The following is a 26,883-nucleotide window of genomic DNA, read 5'->3' on the forward strand; positions in this document are numbered from 1 at the left end:
CAGAACTCTGAATGCCTTGCCTCTGAATCTACTCAAATCCTTTACCCTGTAATATTTTACAGAACTGATTTTTAACTAAATGCATAGATCACATTCAGAAAAAGTCTCCATTTCTAGTTCAGGTATGTGCCCCCAAATACACTCACTAAACTGTGTATTAGATTGGTGCATGTCAGTGTCCCTCCCTCAAGGTCAATATGTCTAGAACATGTCCAAAACTGAATTAATCATCTTATTCCTAGAGAATTTGCTCCAGAATGGAAAAAAAATATATGGATGCCCAGATTGAGAAGAAAAAAAGGCCTCTGCTTTAACTTTATCTCTAAGGTCTTTGGTAAATTTAAAACTTGTTTACATTTACTAACCATTTTATATATATATATATATATATATATAAATTCTATTCCACACTGCTGAATTAGTAGTTTCTCAAGCACATTTCATTTTCAAAGTGTCATTGAGTCTTAATGCCAAGAGAAAAGTAAGTGAAAATTGTTCATTGACCCCAAAGATATAATTATCAAACTTAATTCCACAGTATTGAGAAGTCACCCAGCTAGGCATAACCCAAATAATAACAACTGCCCAGGCTAACTCTCATGTCTTTTATTGGATCGGGACCATATTCTTACTTTTCAAGGAGACATGCAAACAAGGATACTTAGCAAAAATTTCCTCATCCTTTTACCACCTAATTAAGCTTTAGATTTAAGGTAAAATAGTTAAGTAAAAATAGTTAATGGCACAGGCTTTGGAGTTAAACCACTTGGGTTTCAATCTTTTCTAATGTGACTTTGGACAAGTTGTTTCCTTCATGTCTTAGCTTTCTCTTTTGATAAAATAGGTATAAGCAGTATCTTCATTTTATATGGATATAATAGTATCAAAATCTGGAGTTGTGAACATAAAATGCAAAATGCCTGTGCAGGATGCCTGGCACATAAATCGTGCTCAGTAAACATCCACATTACAGCTGTAAGTACATTACGATAGATAAGTAGCAAATGCATGCCTGGTAACTATTCCATGGTCTCATTTCTATAGTTCCTAGGAGTCTCCTTGACTTCCACAAAGAATAGCACAGTCCATTATCAATATAAGTATAATTTTATTCCAGTGCCTAAAAAATTGGCACCATTTTGATAAATCCATTTGAGGTAAGAACCCTCATTCTGTCTGGCAAGCTTCCCTTAGCAGAGAGTTCCATTATGCCCCTGGTTCCAAACAAAATGAATTTCCAAACTGTAAAACACAAAACCCTCAGCCACATGAGTAGCTACTACAATTACCTAAAAATGGTTATTTAAATACTAAAAATTTCAGGTGTATTGTAAAAACATGATAAATTCATTTTTAATACCTCTCACACTTGCTTTTTTAAAGCCTGATCAAATACAAATTCAAGATTCCTTCAAAAGGATTTTAGACAGCAAGGATATAAATTAGTCTACTGATTCACAATGATACTCCTTACACACACACACACAAAATCACTGCTCCCCTCTGAAGCTGTTAGCACAAAAATTCAATATATTGAAAACTGATAAAGGGAACTAATCAAACAAGCAAAAATGTCTTAAATTAGGCAACTCTAGCCCAAAGAAAGTAAAATATACCATCTTAGAGCAATGCAATGGTTGAATAAATACCCTAGCCTTGTATTTATTAATGTATGTGCATCATATTTGTAGGGTAAGGATATCTAAAGAACTGGAATTCTATAAAGCCAAATTCTATAATATTTCATGTATTTTTTACATGAAGTGGCAAACTAATCAAGGGCTCTTTTCAACACATAACAATCAGAAAAGCAAATACAGGGAACAGATGTGGCTCACACAGTTGAGCTCCTGCTTCTCACATGGGAGGTCCCGGGTTCAGTTTCTGGTGCCTAGTGAAAAAAACAAGGGTGAACAACAAGCAAAACAAACAGGGAAAAACTCAAGGTTGATGATGTGGCTCAGTGGTTGAACATCAGCTTCCCACATATGAGGTTTTGGGTTCAATCCCCACTCCCTATTACCAAAAAAAAAAAAAAAGACAAATATATATGGGAAAACCATTTCATTAGAAGAAATGCAATAGACATATTTTCAAAAACAGAACAAAAAAAGTGAGAGAAAAGAAGCCGTACACATTAGAAATAAGAAGCAAGCAATAAATTCATAAACTCTTAATGACTGAAATTCTTGTATAATGGACCATAGTTAGGCCTTTACTATTTGTTTTCTAGTATGATACAGCGCCCCATTGAAGCAGGCTAGTAAAATAAGGAAGCAGTAGATGGATTTGGAACCTGGCAAAAAGTCCAAGCGGACATCAATACCCCCCCAAGATGGCTGCTGGAAGACCCTCACGAGACTCTGCCTTTCAGAATAACATTTCCTCCAGAAGCCAGGAGGAGTCCGGGATATTCTCCAGGGGCCTTATCACTGGGCCCTCCTGAGGGATTGATAGGTAGAGTAATCAATCAAAACAGCAAACAGGTGGGACTCCTCCCCTGACATTAGAAAAGGAGTGGAGTAATTATTGGTTTAAAAAGCAAACGAAGAGGCCTTTTGCTCTCTTGCCTTCGCCCTATCCTAGAGCCTGTCCCCGCCTAAATTACTGGCCTAACTAGCCCAGCACGCTCTCGGTGTGCTCTCGAAATTCATTTCTTGTAGTATAGCCAAGAACCAAGACAAAATTCGGCTATACTATATTATCTCCCTTCAGTAATGAAAATAACAAACCAATGGTATCAAGACAAATTCTGCATAATCTTCCCAGGGCCTGCCCATTCTCAACCTCAAAACTGTGTAATCACATGATTTTAGAGCTGAAAAAGATCTAAGGATAACCTAGGACAAGGCACTCATTGAACAGATAAAGATTTTGGCCCTGGAGCAATCTGACATGCCCAAAGTCACATGGCCACTTAGGGGCAGAGACAGTAAGAGAAGCCCAGATTCCAAGCCCAATTCTCTATTCATGGCCCTATGCTATGACGATAGAACTTCAATTCAGTAGTATTTTTCTTTAGCAAAATATCTGGAAAAATAAGAAACACCTTATACAAATGTGTATACCAAGGTCCCTTATTATACTCTAGTATAACTATTAGTCAAACTACTTTTATACACTATTTCATGTCAGTTTTTCAACCTCTTGATATTTGATAAATCATTTTCAGCTTTAATTTTATCCGGAGCAGCTGAGGCAAAAGGGTTGAATGATAACTCATTACCTCAGTTAAATTAACTAGAGGCTTCAGTTTTCAGATTTCTCTACTATTGTTTCTAATCTTAAAGTTTTCCTATATTATTGTCCTTTACCAACTTTCACCTCAAAATACCATCTTTTTTTTCCTTCATCAGCCTAAAAAGTGAAAAAACATGTATAAGCCTTTTTAAAAGACTACTGACCTAATGACTTATTAAAATATTTTAAAAGATTTTTAAGCAATTTTTCTTTCTAGTTTGTTAAATACAGTATTATTATTACTATCATTTAAAATTTTTTAAAATGTGCATACTGAAATATGAATAAAAAAATACAGCAACATGAAGCTACAGTTAAGTAGCTGGATTTGAACATCCCCGAAACAAGGGTATTAATAGTCTTTCAGTACCTGCTGAAGAAATAAAGGAAAAAAAAGACATTTGGACAATTGTAAAATAAATCTCACTAAATAGTCCCCTCTAAATCATGTACTCTATACACAAAATGGAAGGTAAAAATACAAGTTAATTTTACCAGGGGAACAAATCATTCCTCACTGCATTAAGTGTTCTCATAATTTAATTCAAAAAGGAAATGTTTCTACATCTGTGACCTCTGAATTTAAAAGTTTTCAAATATTCAAGGAATTTTAGAAAGTTTAGAAAAAGTTTTAAAACATGCTCTGGGAACCCCTACAGTTATTACATATCGATTACCACCAACATCTTTAAAGTAGCTATCCTGCCTTAGGCTTTCTTTAATTAGTTGGGGGGGGCGAGGGGGCGGGATAAGGAAAGTGAATTACCTAGAACTTTTTCAAAAGTAGTTTTATTTTTGTGTGAATGAAGCACAAATTGATGTTTTTTAAATTGATAATCTGAGTAAGGCTTCTGATGACCTACACCAAAGCTGAAGCAACTTGCAAAAACTTACCTTAGCTTCAGCAATGTCAATTTTTTAAAAACTCAATATAATTCAATCAAGCAGGCTAACTTTTCCATACAGTAGCCTTTTTGCTGACACCCAGATGAACAGTTCCAAGACTCTGACGGTAGGCTTTAATTACTCACTATCCAGACCTGAAATTCCGGTTCTATCACATTGTTCTCCAATTTCCATCATTGGCCACTTGGGCCAACTGGTGTCAGCTTACACTCAGGCAGCATTTGTAGCACCTTGCAAAACCAAGGAACAGTTCACATACCTAGACCTGTCCATACCTGTTGTCTCAAAATTAACCCTTTTTCGGAGCACATTCTGAACACAAGAGAATTTAAAACCAAGAGAAATATCCAACAGTAATTAGATAGTTTTAACTTTGGTCATGAAAAACGTTTTAACTCCTTTCAAAAAGGCTGAAAAGTGATGATTATCAAAATGACATTAATTGGTGCCTTTTACTATATAAATAAGTAGAGTGGAGAGAATTTTCTTCCCTTCATCCCTGAAAAATTGAACTCTGAGGAAAACACATCTATCCAGAGACCACAAACATGCTAAAATGTCCTCATCAGCAAAACCTATTCTGGCAGTTGAAAATTCTCAACAACAAACAAGAATAAACTTGCAAGGAAATTGTTTCATGTCTGTGGCTGTTTATTCCCAATTAATATTTTCACCTTCTTACATAAAAAAAGATAGGCTCTAGTACAATGGTACCCCCATGTGAGAATCCAGCAGATTTTCACCAGTAACAGTATCTTACTCTTGCACTAATTAAGGAGAAAAGGAGAGTTGATATATTGTCTAAAAGTCCCCCAGGAGCTTTTGCTACATAAAATCTCTGCCCCCACACCAAACTTCCACTCTGCACAATGTTCTTATAGTAGAAACTGTATTCTGTCATAAAAGAAATTTCACTCTTACAAGAACACACACCGTCCGCTAAAAGAAAATTTTAAAGATAACAGCTAATGACATTATTTGGTGATAGCTGTGCCATATAGTCATGTGATGGGCACTTAACACATCCACTTTAGCTCCCCTCCAATGGTTCTCACCCTGCAGTAGGATTTCCCAAAAATGAAAATATGATCAATTTACTCCTCTCCCTAAAACTAATCAGTGGAAGCTTCCACTGTCTATACGAAAAATTCTAAATTCCACAAGTCTTACTTGACTCTTCATGACGTGGCAAAAGGGATAAGGAAAACGTGATCAGTCAGATTAATAAGACAAGAGAGCTAAACACCTGGACGAGGTGAATGGGAATACTGTATGGATCTAACTTGAAAGTACATCTTTGTAACAATTTCACTATTCTTTACTCCTATCTCAAAAACAGGTCATTTAGCATTTCTGCATTTTACAGTCATCCATCTCCCCCATTCCATCTCAGTATCAAAAAAGCCAATGTCGGCCCTGCCCCAATCCACCCAAGAACCCTGTGCTCACTGCTGTGCTCAATCCAGATCTTTCCCAACTATTCTCTGAATGATGGTAAACTTTTATTCCACCGGCAGTTTAGAATCCTCTTCCAAATCGCAGTGGGACCAGATTTAAGGATATAAACTCTCAAAGCAAAATATTTCCATTTTTTTCCCAAGTCACCAATAAATGTGACAGATTTTAAGATTGTTTATGCCCAAAATTTCCTACTCCCAATGTGTCAGATGACCTTGAATGACTACTGTTTTCATAGTATACCCTTTCTCCTCTTTAAAGAAGAAGAAACTACTTAAAATAATTTTGGATAGAACCAAATAATTCTGATGCTCTATATATCAAGAACCTTATGAGAGTCTTCCTACAATCATCCTCATAACTGCCTAGCACTCACCTGAGCTTCTAAATGCAATGGCCCCTAAAAAACGAGAAGCAGCACAACCACAAGGTGAGAGAGAAGACATTTGAAGGGCATGGGCTTAGTACTATGAGACATACATTTAAAATAGAGATACTTAATATCTGTTAACTACACATATAACTTTGCTTTCCTACTGTGCAAATCTTAGATAGACGCAAACTTTAAATACTGCTCATAACTAGTATGAAGATTCATAATATATTTCAGAGTAACAGTTATAACTTTAGGCCTTTTCTTTCATAAATGCAGTATGTTGATCAATTTTTAAATCATTTGAATCTATTTCAATTACTGTTAACTGAAGTACATCAGTGACCCTGGCATTAAGTTTTCTCCAAAGGAAACAGTTTTATTATGCTTATTTATATCATGTATATCCAGAGTTAAAAGAAGCCAAACATCCATTTTCAGAGACAACTATGCTACTAATGGTTGACTTGGGTGTAAAAAGTTCATGAATTTTTATTGAACTTCCCCCAATCTCAGTAATATGGGAAATACAAGAAGATAACACATGGTCCTAGTTACATGAAGTTTGTAACCTAGTTCAGAAAGTAAGACCAAGGGAAACAGCGAGAAACACCGTGTGGTAGTATTTAATTAAGTGCTAATAAAGCCAGTCAGTACTGCAACATTTCAGAAGACAGGATGGTCAAACAGGTCAAGAAAACATTTCATAAATGAGACTACGGCTGAAAGGGGTAGTCTAGGGATGTAGATGTCAACTGAAAAAAGCTACAGAATAATCTAGGAATTGAATAACAGTAAACCCTGAGGTAGATGAGAATTGTGGTTAATAGTACAAATACAAGAATGTTCTTCTATGAACTAGAAGAAATGTATATCACTATTACAAGGTAGTAAGGATATGGAGATGCATGGGAAAATACAGTTATGTAACTTATGGACTACAGTTAACAGCAATATTGTACTATCTTGCATCAATGTCAAATAAGGTACTATGTTAACGGTAGGGGGAGATGGAAAAAATATACCAAATGTACCCTATAGACCATAGTTAGTGGTAACAGTCTGATGATGTTCTCATAATCTGTAACAAATGTTCCACAGTGCTGTACTGTGTTGATGGCAGGGCGGTGTATTAGTCAGCCAAAGGGGTGCTGATGCAAAGTACCAGAATCTGTTGGCTTTTATAAAGGGTATGTATTTGGGGTAAAAGCTTACAGTCCCAAGGCCATGGAAAGTCCAGTTCAAGGCACCACAAGAAGCTCTTTCTCATCAAAGCCAGCTGACACATGTTGAAGCAAGATGGCGGGCATTCTCTGCCTGGTCTCTCAGGGCTTCCTGTAGCAGTCTCTGGCATAGGGCTCATTTCTTTCCAGGCCTTCTCAGTTGCTCTGTTCTCTTGAGCTGCAAACTAACAAGCAAATGGCTCATCTTGCCCCAGAGCCCCAGGATCAAACACGACAGAGCTCTTTCTCTCTCTTATGTGCCTTCTTAAATGAATGTCTGTTTATATCGGCCTACCAAGGGAGCAGGGACTCAACCTGCATCACTCCCGACTGGTTGAATGAAAAGCCCTGAACTGATTTTATCAAGTAAACTTAAAACCTTCAAATTAAATATGATCAAAGGGATCACACCCAGATATCTAGATTAGTTTAAAAACAATCTCTTCTTGGGATTCATAAAAAATCTCAAACTGCCACAGGTAGTATATGGGTATTCTGTACATTGTGCATGATTGTTCTGTAAATTCACAACTTCTCTAATAAAATATATATATGAAGAAATATACATAAAGAAAACATTTCACAAACGAAGAACCTAAACAGAACTTCAAAGAGGGTAGGATCTGAAGAGACTCTAGGAAAGGAAAAGATAGTAAATCACAGTATATATGTGTGTGAGGGTGGTAAATGCTGAAACACCAAAAAATGCAGATAATAAAAAACGACCAAAGTAGTTTAGAAAACAGTTGCTAGTTTGACAACAAACAAGAGTTCACAATGGGAAATAAAAGAAAATATGGTTAAATAAACAAGGCAAAACCAAACTATAGGAAACCTTGAAAGTCAGGAAGTGGAATTTAGACTTGAATTGAGAAGAAGTGGAAAGTTCCTGGAGGTTTTCAATCAGTTTCCAACAATAGAATGTGGTCCCTATGATTAGGAAGCCCAGAGCAAGCCACCTATGTGGGATCTGGCAACTACCATCCAAAAATGATGAACACGGCTTAAACAAACATTCCACAGCTTGACTGCTACACTGATAGCTTCCACATGAATACGTATGCTGCCCTCCTTAAATTCTTCATTAATTACTTATAATAGAGATTCTCAACAATGGTTTTAAAACTGCCCCGCGTGTAGAAAAATTCTATAAAACAAACAAAACCGATTTAACTAAATTGTTTTACATGTTTCTGTTCTTTACCTAAGGATTGAAAGAGGAGGGAAATAGGAAAATAAAAGATTTCAAAAATGTATGACTCATTACCATATAACCCTTTTACAAGTTATCACTGAGCATGAAAACTATATCCATCTAGACACCAATGAAACATTGAAATAGGTGAACTAATTGTATTTATGGATGATTTTATCTTGTCATTTAGTTTTAAATATTCTTAATAAATGATACTGATACAGTTACTCAGTGAAGAAAGACATGATATCCACAACAGATCCAAGTTTCTTAGTCACTTAAAGATTGCTATCACCAGCATTCAAAAAAAAATTACTTTCTGTATATTTAGAAGGGAGATATTCCAGTGAAAAGGTCTATGATGAGCTTTTCATCCCAAATGAGGGTGAATTCAAACCTGGCTCTTTACTGGAGGTTTACAGTGGGTTTACTGTTGGAAAGTTCAAGTATTCAAAGTTGCCTTAACAGATGTAACGCGCACTTAATAGTTTTTAAAAAGTACTTTTAGCATAAAAACACATCTTAGAATTGTACTCAATAGCACAAAAAAGGGAAACGGACTTTGGCCCAGTGGTTAGGGCGTCCGTCTACCACATGAGAGGCCCGCGGTTCAAGCCCCGGGCCTCCTTGACCCGTGTGGAGCTGGCCCATGCGCAGTGCTGATGCGCGCAAGGAATGCCGCGACACGCAGGGTGTCCCCCGCGTAGGGGAGCCCCACGCGCAAGGAGTGCACCCATAAGGAGAGCCGCCCAGCGCGAAGGAGGGAGCAGCCTGCCCAGGAATGGCGCCGCCCACACTTCCCGTGCCGCTGCCGACAACAGAAGCGGACAAAGAAACAAGAAACAAGACGCAGCAAAGAGACACAGAAAACAGACAACCGGGGGAGGGGAGGGGAAATAAATAAATAAAAATAAAATCTTTAAAAAAAAAAAAAAAAAAAAAATAGCACAAAAAAGGTTACTTTACATCATTTGTTAGTAATAACTTATGTCTAGTAAATCCTTTATAATTTACAAATTATAATTTACAAAATTTACACATATGTACTACTTTACTTAAATCTTTATACATTTCTAACAACCACTGATTGCTAGGTTCTGAACACAGAAAATTATAACCCTTATTTTCAGGGAGCTTAAGAAAGAGAAGATACAAATCAGAAAATAAATATTTAGAAAATCAAAGCAACTCTTTACATGTGTCAGGTCCTGTGTTAAGCACTTTATATATCTCCTTTAATCTTCGTATCAGTAATAACAATCTCACATTGTATGTGAGCATACAAAGATTGTATGGTCAAATAAGGGCAGGACTTTGTCGTGGTCACCACTGTACTCCCAGATCTTTAAACACAGATGGTCCAAATAAACATTTGCCAAAGGAATATTCAAAGCATTCAGAGGCAGAGTTTTGGATCTGAGCCCAAGTCTGACTAGAGTTCACACTCATTCAACTATTCATCCATTCAACAAATATCCACTGAGCACCTACTATATCTCAGACACTGTTCTAGGTGCTCAGAACACAGCAGTGAACAAAACAGACCAAAATTTAGGCCCTTGAGGAGCTTATATTCTAGTGATCCTAACCACAACATTATTTAAAATATTCTGTTTTAAAACATGAGACTGTAATGCTATATAAAGGTTGTTTCTTATAACCCATGAATAAAATTACCTACTGCTGTTCTCCTTCAACATCTATCTCCCAGCTATAGTCCAATCCCTGACAATTAAACACAGAAAACATGGCCTCTGCTACCTCAAGTGGGGAGAAATTTTTTTACCTTTCAGACCACCTGTGAGTACAAAAGAAGGGGAAGGAAAATCTGGGGTAAAACAGTTACAGCTAATCCAAAACCTGATTTCTTCCAGGCAAAATTGATTTGCCTTGAGGTAATAACCTCAGGGTCTGTAATTCACTTGCAATTCTTAATTTTACTTAGAATGAATTGAAATTTAATGAGAACAAAAATTACTGAATGTTTTTTTAAGTATCCCCTTTACAAATATAAGCACCTCAGGAAAGAAGAGAAAATTATTCCTGTAATGTCTTCTTTTTATTAGATGCCCCTCAGAAATGACATCAGTACTATCTATCATTTTATTCAACAAGCTCTCCTTAAGGACCTATGTGACAGGCACTGGTGGGTGAGGGAGAAGGACAGGAAAGAAACAAGTGACAAACACACGGTCTTCTCCTCTGGGCAATCACAGTCAAACAGCTAAGACAAATGCAAATAACAATAATACAGTGCTATATAGCAGAAGCAGGTACAAAGCTCACTCCCCCATGGTATTCAGTAATTATTTACTATGTCCTATCTCTTAAGATTATAAGCTACGAGAGAGGAAAGACTTATATAAGTTTCTTGTACATTCTATATTAACTGACGTAGTTTAAAAGAATACCAAAACTACATTGTGTTGAGATTCAAACTGGGTCACAAGATTAAAGCACACTTCCTTTTTTTAGTAAACACTTACTAAAATTCTTCATTAAAATGGCAAAAGATTATTGTTTTATATGCTTATTTTAGCATTTCTATGAATTTTACGTGATGCACTGGCTTGCCAGAACCAACTAGTGGTAAGCTCAGCTTCACTGACCAGCCTCAAAGTGACATATGTATGTAATGACTTTGTTTTCTGATTTCACAAAGAAATACACCACGTACCAACAACAAATGGTACAAAAAGAGGAAGTTCCCACATAAAAAAGAACACTCAACAACCCTACAAACTATTTTCTACATGTCCAGACTAAATCAGGTTTTAAAAAATGAAAGAAGTATTTTGTTGTTTCTTTTGAAACTCTATAAAAGTAAGATTTATAAATTACATAGCTTGACAATTTTTCCTTTTAACTATAAAAGTCGATTTGTATTCTTAGATTTTGACTTAATTTATTTGACCATTTAAATTGAATTTTAAAAATAAGATAGCAACCTATATCAATTTTTAGTTGGAAAACTGTTACTACATGAACTTTATAACACAATCCTAGAATAGGCAGGTTTAATTAAGCTAAAGTCCTAACTGCAAAAAATCTTGCTCTGTAAATAAGACTATATACAGTATGCAAGCCAAAAAAATGACAGAGGCACATAAAACTTGAGACAACAACAGAAAGTAACATGGGAGAAGGAAAACTTGGTGAAAAGGAATTATTCTTCCTCTTCAGTTAACAAAGAAATAAGAACATTACAATGAAAAGCTAGATGTTTTCTCTAGATTAATTTAAAATTAAGAGTAAAAGACTTTGGTGATCAGCAATCTAAGAAACTAAGTTATTCTCACCTACATTTTTAATAACCATTTTTAAACAGGACAGAAAATATAGTAATAATTTCACTAAGATGCTTAATTTCTATAAATACCAAATACAAATGTGGGTGGGGGATTAGCTTACTGAAGCAGGAAAGAAACCTTATAATAAATTGATAACAAACAAACCATAAATAGAAAAAGCCACATTACAGTTCTCTGTAATTGCTGATTCCAGAATGAAAAACATAAATATGAGGCACGTATTTATTCCTTCAGTATATGTTTATTAAGTTTATTATATGCTAGATACTGGGTACATGAAAAATAAGGATAAATAAGACATGATCATTGTTCTAAGATAGTTCACTGGCTAAAGAAAGAAAGAAATACGTAAAATGATAACTACAAAAAAGTACATGAATAAGTCAACCAAGAAATGAGAGAAAAGAGAGAAAGGAATATATACCTATAATTATCTGAGAAAACTTCACAAGAAAGTGACACGTAGACTATTTCTTTAATGATAAATAGCATCTCTGTTTTTCAAAGTAGAAAGAATACGATAGGAAAGGCAAAGTTCAGGTAGAATTAACAAAGAAAAGCCTAAAAGCTTAAATGACTGAGTAAGAGGAGGAACAGTAATTTAAGGAAAAACTTTTTCCTTAAAGGACACAGCACCTAGCATTCAAGTTCTAATTCTGCAATTTACTAACTATATTTTCTTGGATAAGTCAATCTCAATGCCCTTCATCTGTCAAGTTGTACCTACAAAAGAGAATTTTTGTAAAACAAAAAATGCTTTAAAAGTTTTAAAGAATCTTTATATATACCAAGACGTAAAACTATATTAATGCCAAAATATTTTGAGACCAAAATTCATAGTGAATTTATACCATATATACAAAGTTGAATATTAAATCTTTTATGGCCTATAAAAATTTCACAAAAGCAAATGCATTTTGAAATATGTAAAAGTTATATTTTCCTAATATGTCCTATATTGAACATCTAATTGCCTTCAGTGAATCCATATAATACAAAATGGATCTACAACATCTCTAGAATCAACAAGCAGCAAGTTTATCGAAACAAGCTTTATACTTAACTGTTCTCACTGATGGGAAATTAAAGCAGCAATTGTACATCTGTGTCTCTGTTCCTCTCATCGTGGTTTAACTGACAGGAAGCAGAGAATAAGATATAGCATACAAATGTCAAGCATTTCCTGCCTTCTCTGCTACATCTTTACGCCTAGTTTTATAAATAGTCCAGTAGCTTATGTGAATAGATATCAAAATATGGTGTCAGAAACGTAGCACACGAATAGTGAGGGGTGTTTATGAAAACAGAGTTTTTTGGGGTTGGGACCTAGGTTTCAATATGCACATAAAGACTTACCATATTTTCTGAAGAAGTTTTGTTAGGTGCAAACACCAGACAAATTAAGTCCTGAAAACTGAGTATAAATCAGACAATACAATAAGAGCTCAAACTATTTTACCCAACTGGGCCACCTAGATATATGATCCCCACCCTTACCCTACCAATCCAAAATGGCAATTATCACTAAGACAAAACAAAAGAAAACAGAACAAAATCTTGAAGCAGCTGACTCTGAACAAAACAGGATAGAACCTGCCTCTCTGCTTTTTCACCATTTTAACACTATTCCTGGATTATAATTTCTCTCTCCAACCGATTTTTCTCTCTATTCTCTTGCTTATTTCTTTATATATACAAAATTCAGTTCACATAATTTACTCATATAAGTCTATTTCCTAAATTTCTCAATAGGTGAATCCTGCCTGCTACAAGTCATTTTAACCAAACCTAATTAATTACAACTAAAACAGGGGTGATCACTCTTCATGTCAATAATTTAAGAATGCCCTCAACTCATCACTCTTCTGCCTCATATTCTATATAAACTTGGGCAAAATGCAGCCATCTTCTTCATCCACATTAATCATTTTTTATGTAAGATATAAATTTCCACAACTATAATTACAGCAGGCTTTAGTCCTATTTCTCTCTGGGTGAATGTCCAAAGTGACTCATATCTTACTACACATTAGCCCATCTTGAGCCTCCTATGACCATTCTCTTTACTAAACAGTCGTCTTAACATACAACTAATTATCAGTTTTAAGCATGGCACCGTGATCCTAAAATAAGTAACATTTCTTAAATGAGTGGCTTCGAAACAATTTTATTTTTACCCACTATTTTTAAAAGGATCTAGAGGTGATTCTTTTCAAGAGTCTAAGAATTATTAGTGCCTTCGTAATATATTTTAGTATATTTCTGCTCTTACTTGTAAATGTATTAGCTCAATTATCCCCTATACAGAAGAAATAAAAATGAAGTATTCCATACAGGTTCACACGGCCACTGGCTCTAACACTTGGTGGGAAAAGTCTCAGAACAACTGCAGAGAACATGGAGTCCACAATACACCCAAGAACCAAAAGTACTAACAATGGTGTGCAACTGTTCTCTTCTACCCAGGCACGATGCAGTATTACACCTTCCTTTCAGTTTATTCCCAAAACAACAGGTTGCAAATTATCCTGTATCATCAATATACAAATTTGTCCCTGATCCACAAATGAAAGGAACAAATATAATGTTTGGCTTAAAATGTTCACACCATAATAACATTTGGAATAAAGTGATTTATACAATATATCTGTTTTTAAATACTAATTGCTTTAAATTGCCCTCCACCTAAAATACATGCAAAATTAATCTCTAATGAATTATTCCAATTTAAATCCTAAAATCTTCACACCATTTTTCTTTATACTTAACGTAATGTTTATGCTACATATTTTTAAACTTTATGTAAATAGTTCTCATACTATATATATATTCTTCCAGCACACTTTTTTTTTGAGGTACTGAGACTGGGGATTGAACATAACCACTGAGAGCCACATCCGCTTCTCTAAAGTTTAAGACATTATTTTGAGTAAAAATTGATATTTGGAATGGAATTTTAAACATGAAACATTCCCAAGAACTTAGTACTTAGAAAAACATTACCTTACTAAAGTCAAATCATGATTATTTATTAGGTTTTAATGCCAACAAAGAAAAAAGTATCTAAGATATACAAAGTAGCCTACATCCAAAGCTGCCTCCTGAAGTATTCTGACCTTCTGCAAAGCACAGATAGTCCACCCTAGGAACACAGGCATGGAGGTCTAATCAGGAAGCCTGGGGGTCTAAACCCAACATGTTGTTTCTTTCTAACCTGCCTAAAAGGTGCAGGCTACACAATCACCACTGACAGCAATGGTTCCACTGGCATGGCTCATGTTCTAAATTGCCTTAAGAAGCTCATTTATTTAATTCAGTCTGGAGCTAAATAGTATAGAATTCAAAGTTCTTCTTCTAATTAGGAGACCACAGTAGAATAACATAAATCAGAAAATGCCTAAAGAGAAATTGAGTATATAAGAAATTAATTTGAAAGCACATTCCAACTATTACTATAAAGGGTATAAAAATTATTTGTGATTGCCAATTTCTTTTACTGTGAGAATGAAACTCAACACTGCAGTACAGATGTCCCTTAGACCAACGGAGAAGCCATTAACTGCCTTCTTCCGCCTTTGAATTTCTCTTCCCTTAATCACCAACTAAATGGAAGTATCCAGGTCTAGAAATCAACACTTTCACTTTTGCCGAGATGTGTTGATTTCCTCATTCAAGAGGCACCAAAAATAGAAAAATACTGTGTTATAAGCTTCTGTTTAACATAGATTGCCAAAAGTCATACTGTCCTGAAGGTCTAATAACCTACTACACATATGCAGTAACTAACTGGTGCAATTAGGAATCCTAAGTGCAACTAGGAATACTAAAGCACTTAACTATAAGGTTCTATACTGTCCATTATGATATCAGCAATATTTTAAACTTTTAATCTCAATTTTTTTAAACTATTATTTGGTTTTCTCTCCATCTTAATAAAAATATATTGTTATAACATCATTGTGTGGCTATACCATCATTTGTTTAATCAATCCCTACTTTTGGACATTTGCTGTCCTACCACGATGATTCTCAAAATATTAACCTCAAAACCACTGAGGACCCTGAAACCTTCGGGGGGTTCATGAGGTCAAAACTATTTTCAGAATAATACTAAGGTACTCTTTGCCTTTTCCCACAGATGGTGTAAAGGCAAATGTGGAAGGGAAGTGGCTATGGCTCAATCGACTGGGCTCCTGACGGCCCCCACCCATGGAGAGCTGGCACAGCTAGATCATGCAACAAAGGGAGACAAGCAGACAGAAGTACACGCAGCAAATGGACACAGAGAGCAGATAGCAACAAGCAAGCCACAAGGGGGGTGGAAATAAATAAAATTAAAAAAAAAAAAAAGCAAAGGTGGACAAAACTGTTGATAAGCCTTACACAAACCAAGGTGGTAGTACCAAACCATAATAATCATTACATTCTTTACTACTAACCATTTGTAATTTTTAAACAGGCAGTTTCATGCAAGAAAAAAGAATGAAGCTAGGTAATATGGTTTAAAGTCAGGAAGTAAGAGTCCCCCAATTTCATTCTTTTTAAAGACATTTTTAGGTATTCAGCGTCCCTTACCCTTCCAAATAAATTTGATTATTGGCTTTTTGATTTCTGCAAAAAGGGCTGCTGGGATTTTACTGGGATTGTATTGAATCTGTAAATCAGTTTGGGTAGAGTTGACATCTTAACAATATTTAGTCTTCCAATCCACGAACATGGAATGTTCTTCCATTTATTGAAGTCTTCTTCGGTTTCTTTTAGCAGTGTTTTGTAGTTTTATGAATATAGGTCCTTTATGTCCTTAATTAAGTTTATTCCTAAATATTTGATTATTTTAGCCACTATATAAATGGAATTTCTTTTCTGATTTCCTCCTCAAATTGCACATCAGTAGTGTATAGAAACACTATTGAATTTTGCATAATAATTTTGTATCCTGCCACTTTGCTGAACTCGTCTATTAGTTCTAATAGCTTTGTTGTGGATTTTTCAGGATTTTCAAGATATATGATCATGTGATCAGCGAATAGTGAAAGTTTTACTTCTTCCTTTCCTATGTGGATGCCTTTTATTTCCTTTGTCTAGCCTAACTGCTCTAGCTAGAACTTCTTCCACAATATTGAATAATAATGACGACAGTGGGAATCCTTGTCTTGTTCCTGATCTCAGCAAGAAAGCTTTCAGTCTTTCACCACTGAGTACAATGCTAGCTGTAGGTTTTTCATATATACACTTTATCATATTGAGAAAGCATCCTTCTATTCCTATCTTTTGGAGTGTTTTTATCCATAAAGACTGCTGTATTTTGTCAAATGCCTTTTCTGCATCAATTGAGAAGATCATGTGATTTTTCTTCATCAATTTATTAATGTGGTTTATTACACTAATTGACTTTGTTGTGTTGACCCACCCTCGCATACTTGGGATAAAACCCACTTGATCGTGGCTATTATATCTTTTAATGTGCTTTTGGATTCTTTGACCCACTGATTGTTTAAGAGTGTGTTGTTTAATCTATATATATTTATGAATTTTCCCTTTTTCCATCAATTACTGATTTCCAGCTTTATTCCATTAAGATCAGAGAAAGTGTTTAAGTATCATTTCAGTCTTTTAAAATTTATTGAGACTTGTCTTGTGACCCAACATATGGTCTATCTTGGAGAAGGATCCATGAGCACTTGAAAAGAATATATATCCTGCTGTTTCGGGGTACAATGTTCTATAAACGTCTGTTAGGTCTAGTTCATATTATTCAAGCTCTCTGTTTATCCTCTGTCAAGATGTTCTATCCAATACTGAGAGTGGTGTAGGAAAACATCTTCAACATCTTATGTTAAGTGGTAGTTTCTAAAACCTTATACCCAAAGCACAAGAAAAAAAGAAAAGAAATAGATAAATGGGACCTCCTCAAAATTAAACACTTTTGTACCTCAAAGGATTTTGTCAAAAGGGTGAAAAGGCAGCTGACTCAATAGGAGAAATATTTGGTAATCACCTATCTGATAAAGGTATAATATCTATGTTATATAATACACAGCTTAACAATAAAATGACAAAGTATCTGGTTTAAAAATGGGCAAAAGAGTTGAAAAGACAACTGAACAAAGAAAAAATACAAATGGCAAAGAAACACATTAAAAAATGTTCAACATCACTAGCAAACCAGACAAATGCAAATAAAAGCTACAATGAAATATCATTTCATACATATTAGAATGGCCACTACTAAAAAGACAGAAAACTCCAAGTGTTGGTGAGGATGTAGAAAGACAAGAACGCTTATTCACTGTTGGTGGGAATGTAGAATGGTACAGCCACTGTGGAGGACTATCTGGCAGTTCCTAAGGAAGTTGAATATAGACTTACCATGGGACCCAACAATACCATTGCTAGATATATACCCACAAGAACTGAGAGCAAGTGGCACCAAGAGACATCTACACACCCATATTCACAGGCGCATTATTCATAAAGGCCAAAAGCTGGAAACAACCCAGTTGCCCATAAGAAGAAATGACATTGTGAAACATGACAAATGGATGAACCTGGAGGACACTGAGTGAAAAAAGCCAGACACAAAAGGACAAATACTATATGATTGCCCTATTATGAACTAAATATATAATGTGAAATATTTATTATGTGAAATATGAATATGGGTAGGATTGCATCTATAAGACCATTTTTCTTTGAAGCTGAACAAATGTAGGCTAATACTACACAATGTTAATATCAGATTAAAAAATTACACTAAGTGGAGGAGACTAGACACAGTACTACATATTTTATGAGTCCATTTATATAAAATATAGATCAATTTATAAAGGTGAAATGAAGATTAGTGGTTATGTAGGTCTGAGGAAGGAATGCTAAGGGGTGTGGGGGCATTATTTAGAAATAGCACAATAATAGATAAAAACATGTCCACATATCTATATATCAAAGACTATAACTGTTGGAACTATCTTTTCCTTTAGTCACCTAAAGAAACAAATATATTTAGAATAATAGGAATCTTAAAAAAAACACGTCAGTTTATCAGTTTGGTGGCGGGAGGAGGCCAGATCCAGGACACATTTCAGACTGCAGTCATACCATGGTACACGACAAATTTTGAAATTCATCGAATTTGGTATTCAACGCTTTCTGACACAAAAATTTTGTCCTGGTACTTGTTGTTGCTTTAGTACTCAATGCACAAGCTAGAACTTCTCAGCATCAGTTGCCTTGCTACTCTTTTCCAACCGAAACTAAGGGTCATGTAGCATTAGTCACACAGTAGCTCTTGCCCTGTGCACATCCCACTGCAGTCTTATCATAGCTTCTACGGTCATTTTATGTATTTTCGTGTTTTTCCCCTCATCATGGGTCCTAAGAAAATGAGCAGTGATAGCACTGAGCAGAAAAGAAAACTACTTTGCAAGATCATCAAGCAAAAAAAAAAAAAGGTACATATGAGTGGTATTCACATTATTGATCTTGCTAGGGAATATAGCGTGCCTAGAACATGGTCTCCACCATCATTAAGAACAGAGAAGTGATTTTAAAAAAGGCTGATATTGCAAAAGGAATTAAAGCAGTAACAAAGCAGCATTCCCAAACACTCGATGAAGCTGAAAAGCTGTTATTAATTTCAGTAAACAAGAAGCAGTTAGCAAGTGACAGTGTATCAGAAGCCATGATATGTGAAAAAGCAAAGTGTTGCATGCCAAATCGTTTGAAATACAAATTGGAACCAAGTGATGGGAGTGTTGAAGTTTTTAAGGTCAGCCACGGCTGGTTTGATAATTTTAAAAAGGAGACTGGCATCCACAGTATTGTGAGGTATGGCAAGGCAATGAGTGTTAATAAAAAGGCTGCTAATGAATTTGTCAGTGAATTTCAAGACCACAGAGAGGCTAAGGGTTTTATTCCCTGTCACATTTTAAACTGTGATAAAACTGGAGTTTTTTGGGAAAAAATCCTGAGAACCTCTATCACAAAAGAGTAAGCATTACCAGGCCACAAACCAATGCTGGGCAGGCTCACTCTATTGTTGTATGAGAATGCTAGTGGGGACTTAAAACTCATACCTCTATTAGTCTATCATAGTGAAAACCCACAAGTTTTCAAGAAGCATAATGTCATAAAAAGCAAACTCCATGAGATGTGGAGGGCAAAGAGCAAAGCTTGGGTCACGAGGCAATTTTTCACCAAGTGGACAAATGAAGTGTTTAGTCCCTTAGTGAAAAGTTATTTGCTGGAGAAATATTTGCCTCTGAGGCTCTCCTATTTTTGGACAGTGCTCCTGCCCACCCTCCAGGCTTGGCAGATGACTTACTGGGGACCTTTGATGAAGCTGAACAAATGCAGGCTAATACTACACAATGTTAAGATCAGACAAAAAAAATTTACATTTGTTCAGCAGATGACTCACTGTAAGGTTCCTGCCCCACAACACTACTCCTCTCATCCAGCCCACGGACCACAGGTCATTTCAAACTTCAAAAAGGTATATATACACCAAGGCGCTTTTCTAGAGGTGCTTTGAGATCACCTCTGACACCCAGTTGACCCTCACAGAATTCTGGAAGGAACATCTCAATATCCTGACACTGCCTTAACCTTATTCATAAAGCCTGGAATGAAGTCTTTTATAGGACAATGAATTCTGCATGGAAGAGTCTGTGGTCAAAGGTTGTGATTCAGAGAGACTTCAAAGGGTCTGAGGCTGACCCCAAGCCTGCAGGTACAGAGGATACAGCTGTGCAGGATATTGTCTCTTTGGGCCAATCCACGGGTCTGGAGGTTGGTGCTACTGATACTGAGGAGTACGGGGAGGAACACTGGGAAGAGCTCAGTAGTGAGGAGCTGCAGGAACTACAGAAGGAGAGACAACAAGAGGTGGCTGAAGAGAGTTCTTCAGGAGGAGAGGAAATAAGGGAGAAGGCCCCAGGTCCTTGATAAAAGAAATATTTGTAAAAGGGGGAGAAGTTCAAAACTTTGAGGAGAAGCACCATCCAGACAAAGCTTTGACAAGCAGATATGTAAATTTATTGAATAACCAAACAATTTCACACTTTCAAGGAATTCTGAAAAGATGACAGAAACAGTGCTCATTGGATATGTTTTTAGCGGTGACAGTGTGTCAGAAGGTGACAGTGTGTAGTGCAAGTCAAAAAAAGGCAGAAAAGAGAACACCTGAAGTGCAAGTGCCTGATGTTCTATTGGAGGGAGACGCTCTTTCCAAGCAACACTCCATGTAACTTCTCCTCCTCACCTCTCCTCCCACCATCCCATTAGGTCATGGACTCTTCTCAGTTCAAGTAAAGTGAAGTTTTTATTTTATTTTATCTAAGTATTAATTTTTAGGTTTATTTCTTATGTAAAATAATGATAAACAACCCTATTTTTTTACATATTGCCTTAAAAATGTGCATTGTCTTTGGTTTGGGAATGCATTAAATTTATTTACATTATTCCTTATGGGAGAAATCTGTTTCATACTCATCATTTTTGGTACTTGTCATGCCTCCCTGCACCACTGTACGTTTTATAGAAGTACAGGGTTTTATTAAATTTCCTATATCTGCCTGCTGTTTGCCTGGGAAGCTATAGAGGGCCATGGGATTGTAGAAAATACTGGATGCAAATTTCTATCTTTTGCCCAAACAGCGAGATAAAATTATTGGAAATCTGAAAATGTTTTTGCTTCTCTAACAACTAAATCTTAGAATTGACAGTATACTACCTAAGAAAGACAGAGAATTAATAGTGCCTTGGACTCTTGGCAATATTTCCCTGAAATACATCTTTTTAATATTCTGAGTGATGAAATGGGAATAATACAAAAAGAACTTCTGCCTCATACCAAAACAGAGTATAAAAGCATTCATACTATTGTTTGAGTTACAAGCTAAGCCAGCTGTTTTTTTTTATGGAGTGCCAATTTTACTTGAAATAACTATTATTCAGAACTGGATAATTTTCCAAAAAATTAACAAAGTCAACCTGTCACTTCAAGGAACACCGACAGCATTTGTCACCAATGAAAAAACATGAGCTTTCAACTAAAAATTAAAAGTTTGGAAAACGTGTATCCATCACGAGCTTGAAACCATTCCAATACTTAAAGACTTTTCTGATGAGAATTATGTGATATTTAAAACATGATTTTTTTTTACATTATGTGAACATGTGGAATATCAAAAAGATCAATGCATGATACTGCAAAATGTTATTTAAATAAAAGTCCAGTTCATTCAAAGTGCAAGACAGACCAATAGATGTTGATCTTACAGGCGACTCATAAGTTCACTGTTAGTGTATATCTCCCTTCTCCAACTAGACTGAGACCTATTTTCTTCACATTCTTCAATCAAATAACATTGCAACAGACTTAATGCAGAAGTGGTTATGAGAGTCTAGCTGTTGTCTGTTAAGCCAAATATTTGCACTATTCTCAGTATAGTTTTTGTTTTGGGAAATATACTTGTATTTCATTAAAGTAATTGTGCTAACCTGTAACAAGTTTATTTTTAATGAATTAATGTATTACTATTTTAATTTTTGTTTTAATTTCTCATATTGGCAAAAATTAATAAATGTAACCACATACACAAAAGCTCTTTGGGATCCTCAATAATTTTTAAGACTATTAAGAGTATAAAGAAGAATATAAAATTTGAGAATTGCTGCACTATTACAACAGTAGTTTAGATATCATCCCTACAGGCTAAATCTTTGTTCCCATCCTTAAATTTTCTTTAGGATACAGTCTCAGAACTGGCATTTCATGTATAGTTTTCAAAACATCTGATACAAAGTCAACTGTCCTCCCAAAAGGTTTTTTCAGTTTACACTACTCAACAGATTTCATGCTGTGCATTTAATGACATCGCCATCAAACCACAATACTTTAACCTTTGTCAGGCAAAAAAACCACATATTTTAATTCGCATTTTTTTTACTAGCAAATGTGGCTATGTTTTCATGGAATGAGGAGGTATACAAATAAAGAAAGGGTAAATGTGGTATGTTATGACTTTCCTCATTTAAAAAAAACCTTCAAATTAATGTTTTTATTCTAGGTGTTCTGGTTCAAAAAACTTACGATTTTTTTAAACCTCTATTTAATTAATGTGGGGAAGTGCACTTGGCCCAGTGGATAGGGTGTCCGTCTACCACATGGAAGGTCCGCAGTTCAAACCCCAGGCCTCCTTCACCCATGTGGAGCTGGCCCAGGCTCAAAGCTGATGCGCGCAAGGAGTGCCGTGCCACGCAGGGGTGTCCCCGCGTAAGGAGTGTGCCCCTGTAAGGAGAGCCACCCAGTGCGAAGGAAAGTGCAGCCTGCCCAAGAATGGTGCCACCCACATGGAGAGCTGACACAACAAGATGGCGCAACAAGAATAGACACAGATTCCCATGCTGCTGACAACAACTGAGGTGGACAAAGAAGATGATGCAGCAAATAGACACAGAGAACAGACAACTGGGGTTGGGGGGAGGGGAGGGTTGGGGGTACAGGGGAGAGAAATTAAAAAATTAATGTGAAACTGTTTTAGTATCATTATGAAAACCAATAAAATAAGATTTGCTCAAAAAGTATAATTAACTAGACAATCTTGGCCACCTTAGCAGTACTTTCCCAAAGAAAACTGAAGGACAGAAATGAAAGATTTAGCTGTAAGAATGAAATTTTAAACACTGGTTGCAATAGTGCAACAGCACTCAAACCTTTTGGTGTCAGGATTCCTTAATATTCTTAAAAATTACTGAGGACCCCAAAACGCTTATGATAATGTGGGCTACCTTTATCAATATATAAGGTCTTTACAATTGTAGGCTATTATCCTCACCTCACTGGATTGCATGGAGCACTTAAAAACTAACAATCTAGATAAAATGCAATTTTCTCTAATTTTTATGTACATTAAAATACATTTGTAAAATAGAAATTAGTTGGTATACTATGTGTATATAATTTACGAATAAAGCTTTGTTTTCTTTGGTTGTATTCTCCAGCATCAAAAACAACGCCTAAATAATTGTTGAATGAATCATAAATTATGAAGAGATCCATAATTTTAAAATTCAGGAGAAATATGAACTAGGTAAGTTAGAAAAACATTCTTACTATAAAATTCTAGTTGGGAGTGGTAGCGTGCACCTGTAGTCCCAGCTACAAAGGAGGATGAGACAGGAGGATCACTTGAGCCCAGGAGTTCTGCTGACTGGGTATCCGCACTAAATGTGACATCAATATGATGACCTCCCAGGAGTCGGGGACCACTAGGTTGCCTAAGGAGCGATGAACCAGCCTACGTGGTAAACTCCCAAACTGATCAGTAGTGGGATTGTGCCTGTGAACAGCCACTGTAATCCAGCCTGGGCAACATAGCGAGACCTCATCTCTTTTGCCCCTGCCAACCGAAGGAACCACCTTGAGCCCTCACAAACCTTGTACCTAAGCAATAGCGTCAAAACTCTGAATTAAACATTCTGCTTCCATATGTATAAGAAACAGCTTGCCAATCTCTACATTAAAAAAAAAAAAACTACAACTTCTACTTCCATTTGATCTTTGTCCCTGCTACTCCTTACACATACACTATGGGAAATCTCTCAGAAAGAGTCAAGTTTGAATTAGAGATAAAAGTTAAATTAAGAGGCTATTTTCATTTACAGCAATTCACACACACACACAGTGTTAATTTTTAGAGCCCTTTTCTGACGATTACATGTAAAGTGTGTTTTTTTTTTAATCACTAAAGATGCAGAAATTGCTATAATTACAGTAAGAATGGTAAGGAAGCAAGATGAAACATTAATTATGCCAATAAATTAGTATAATTTGGGATATTAGCTAATTAAAGTTTATCACTGTTACTACTATAGTGATTTAGAATCTTTTTGTTCAGAAATTTGTTTTTGAAAAATATTTGAATGAAATGATTTTAAAGACCAAACATAATTATTTTTAGCTCTAATTTGTTAATAATTGTGAACTGGAAATTATTATTTGCCAATCAGAAGTATGCCTAGAGCCATCTTCTTAGTCACAGAGTCTTATAGACCTTAAAATTCTGAATCTAGTGTATCCCTTCACTGAAATAGGCACATAATATTTTTTACCAACAGACTTTATATCACTTCCTTTTTCTAAAAAATCAACTTCTGCTCCTAGTCAAGTTAAACATTATTTCTCAAGTTTTTATAAATATGAAGCAAGAATAAACTACCCCTAGCATATTAAAATTTATTACCAAATAGTTAAACCGAAGAAGAAAAAGAGAATACATCCATAAAACTACCAACCAGTTTTACATTAACATTTTACCACAACTTGCTTGAGATTATTAAGGAAAAAAGCAAGTTATATATACTTAAGGCTTCTTACATATTCTACTCCAACTCATCATTTTCCTCTAAAGTCTCTTTTATCTGTCCATATTTTCATACTTTTAACATATATGTATCAATAAAATAGTATTTTATTGTTCTTATGCATATAATCGGAACTGGTCTATACTTGTTAAACTTTTTATGCTTGAAATAATTATGCTTGAAATAATTGAACTCTAGTTAATGAATATAGGCATGTTGAACAGTTTTGTATTTAGGGTCAAATATACTGAGGACTGCAACTTACTTTGATGTAAAGCAAAAAAGTAAGATGGAAAACACTGTATCAGAAGGTGTAGCCAGAGGAATTAGGTGAGGGGGGAAAAAAGGCATCTAAGTGGAATGGAAGAAGTAAAATTATCTCTATTCAGAGACAACATGAGCTTATATATAGAAAATCCTAAAGAATTCTCAGAAAAACTTTAGAGGTAATAAATGAATTCAGCAAAGTTGCAGGACACAAGATTAACAAACAAAAAATCAGTACCAGCAATGACCAATTCAAAAAAGGAATTAAGAAAACAACTCTGTTTACAATAGCATTTAAAAGGTTAACGTATTTGAGTAAATTTACTCAAGGAGATGCAAGGCTTATACAGTTAAAACTACGAAACACGGCTGGTAGAAAATAAAGACCCAAATGAATGGAAAGATATTCCCACATGTTCACTGGCTGGAACACAATATTGTTAAGATGGCAATATTCTCCAAAGTGATCTACAAACTCAGTGAAATCCCTATAAAATTCCAATGGCCTTTTTTGCAGAATTTGTCAAGCTGATCCAAAATTCCTTTGTAATTGCAAAGGAACACAAAGTGCTCAAACAAAATCAGGTGAAAAAAAAAACAAAGTTGGAAGACTCACACTTAGTGATTTCTAAACGTACTGCAAAGCTACAGGACTCAAAACACCATGGTATTAGATAGACACACAGACCAAAGGCATTGGAACTGAGAGATTAAAAATAAACCCATACAACTATCTAGGATCAATTAATTTTTTTGGTCAATTTTTTTTTGAAGATTTATTTTATTTATTTCTCCCCTCCCCCATCATTGTGTGTACTCACTGTTTTCTGGGTCCATTCACTGTGTGTTTGTCTTTTTTTTTTTTTTTCAGGAGGCACTGCAAACTGAATCCAGGACCTCCCATGTGGGAGGGAGGTGCCTAATTGCTTGAGCCACCTCTGCACCCTGCTTGTTTTGTCTGTAATTGTATTTTCTTCTTTGTGTCTCTTCACTGCATCATCTTCTTACATCAGCTCGCTGCATCAGCCCATGGAATCAGTTCGCTGTCTTGCTTGTCTTCTTCAGGAGGCATCAGAACTGAACCCTGGACTTCCCATGTGGTAGATGGGCGCCCAATTGCTTGAACCCCATCTGCTCCCCAGTCAATTTTTTTTAAAAGTCCAAGTCCATTTAATAGGAAAGAACAGTCTCTTAAACAAATGGTGCTGGAACAACTGAATATCAACATGTAGAAGAATGAAATTTGACCTTTGCCTCATACCATACACAAAAATTATCTCAAAATGGATCCATGACCCAAATATGAGAGCCAAAACTATTAGAAGATGATATCAGAGAAAATCTTTATGACCTTAGAAATAGCAATGGTGGGAAGCAGACTTGGCCCAGTGGATAGGGCATCCATCTACCACATGGGAGGTCCGCGGTTCAAACCCCAGGCCTCCTTGACCCGTGTGGAGCTGGCCCACGCGCAGTGCTGATATGTGCAAGGAGTGCCATGCCACGCAGGGGTGCCCCCCTGCGTAGGGGAGCCCCACACGC

General features: G+C 35.8%; 1 protein-coding gene across 7 annotated transcripts in view; it reads right to left on the reverse strand.

Moving 5' to 3' along the window:
• ELF1 (E74 like ETS transcription factor 1) overlaps positions 1-26,883 on the reverse strand; it is a 183,517-nt gene that overhangs the window by 89,510 nt on the left and 67,124 nt on the right. Inside the window, exon 1 of one of the 7 annotated variants that reach the window (XM_058276617.1) lies at positions 12,771-12,833. The exons of the other annotated variants lie outside the window; for them this stretch is intronic. The gene's annotated coding sequence lies outside the window, so the exon portion shown is untranslated. Of the gene's footprint in view, positions 1-12,770; positions 12,834-26,883 lie in introns of those variants that run through there. 7 annotated transcript variants of the gene reach the window in all.

Source organism: Dasypus novemcinctus, chromosome 15, assembly GCF_030445035.2.
Source record: "Dasypus novemcinctus isolate mDasNov1 chromosome 15, mDasNov1.1.hap2, whole genome shotgun sequence".
Classification (NCBI taxonomy): Eukaryota; Metazoa; Chordata; class Mammalia; order Cingulata; family Dasypodidae; genus Dasypus; species Dasypus novemcinctus.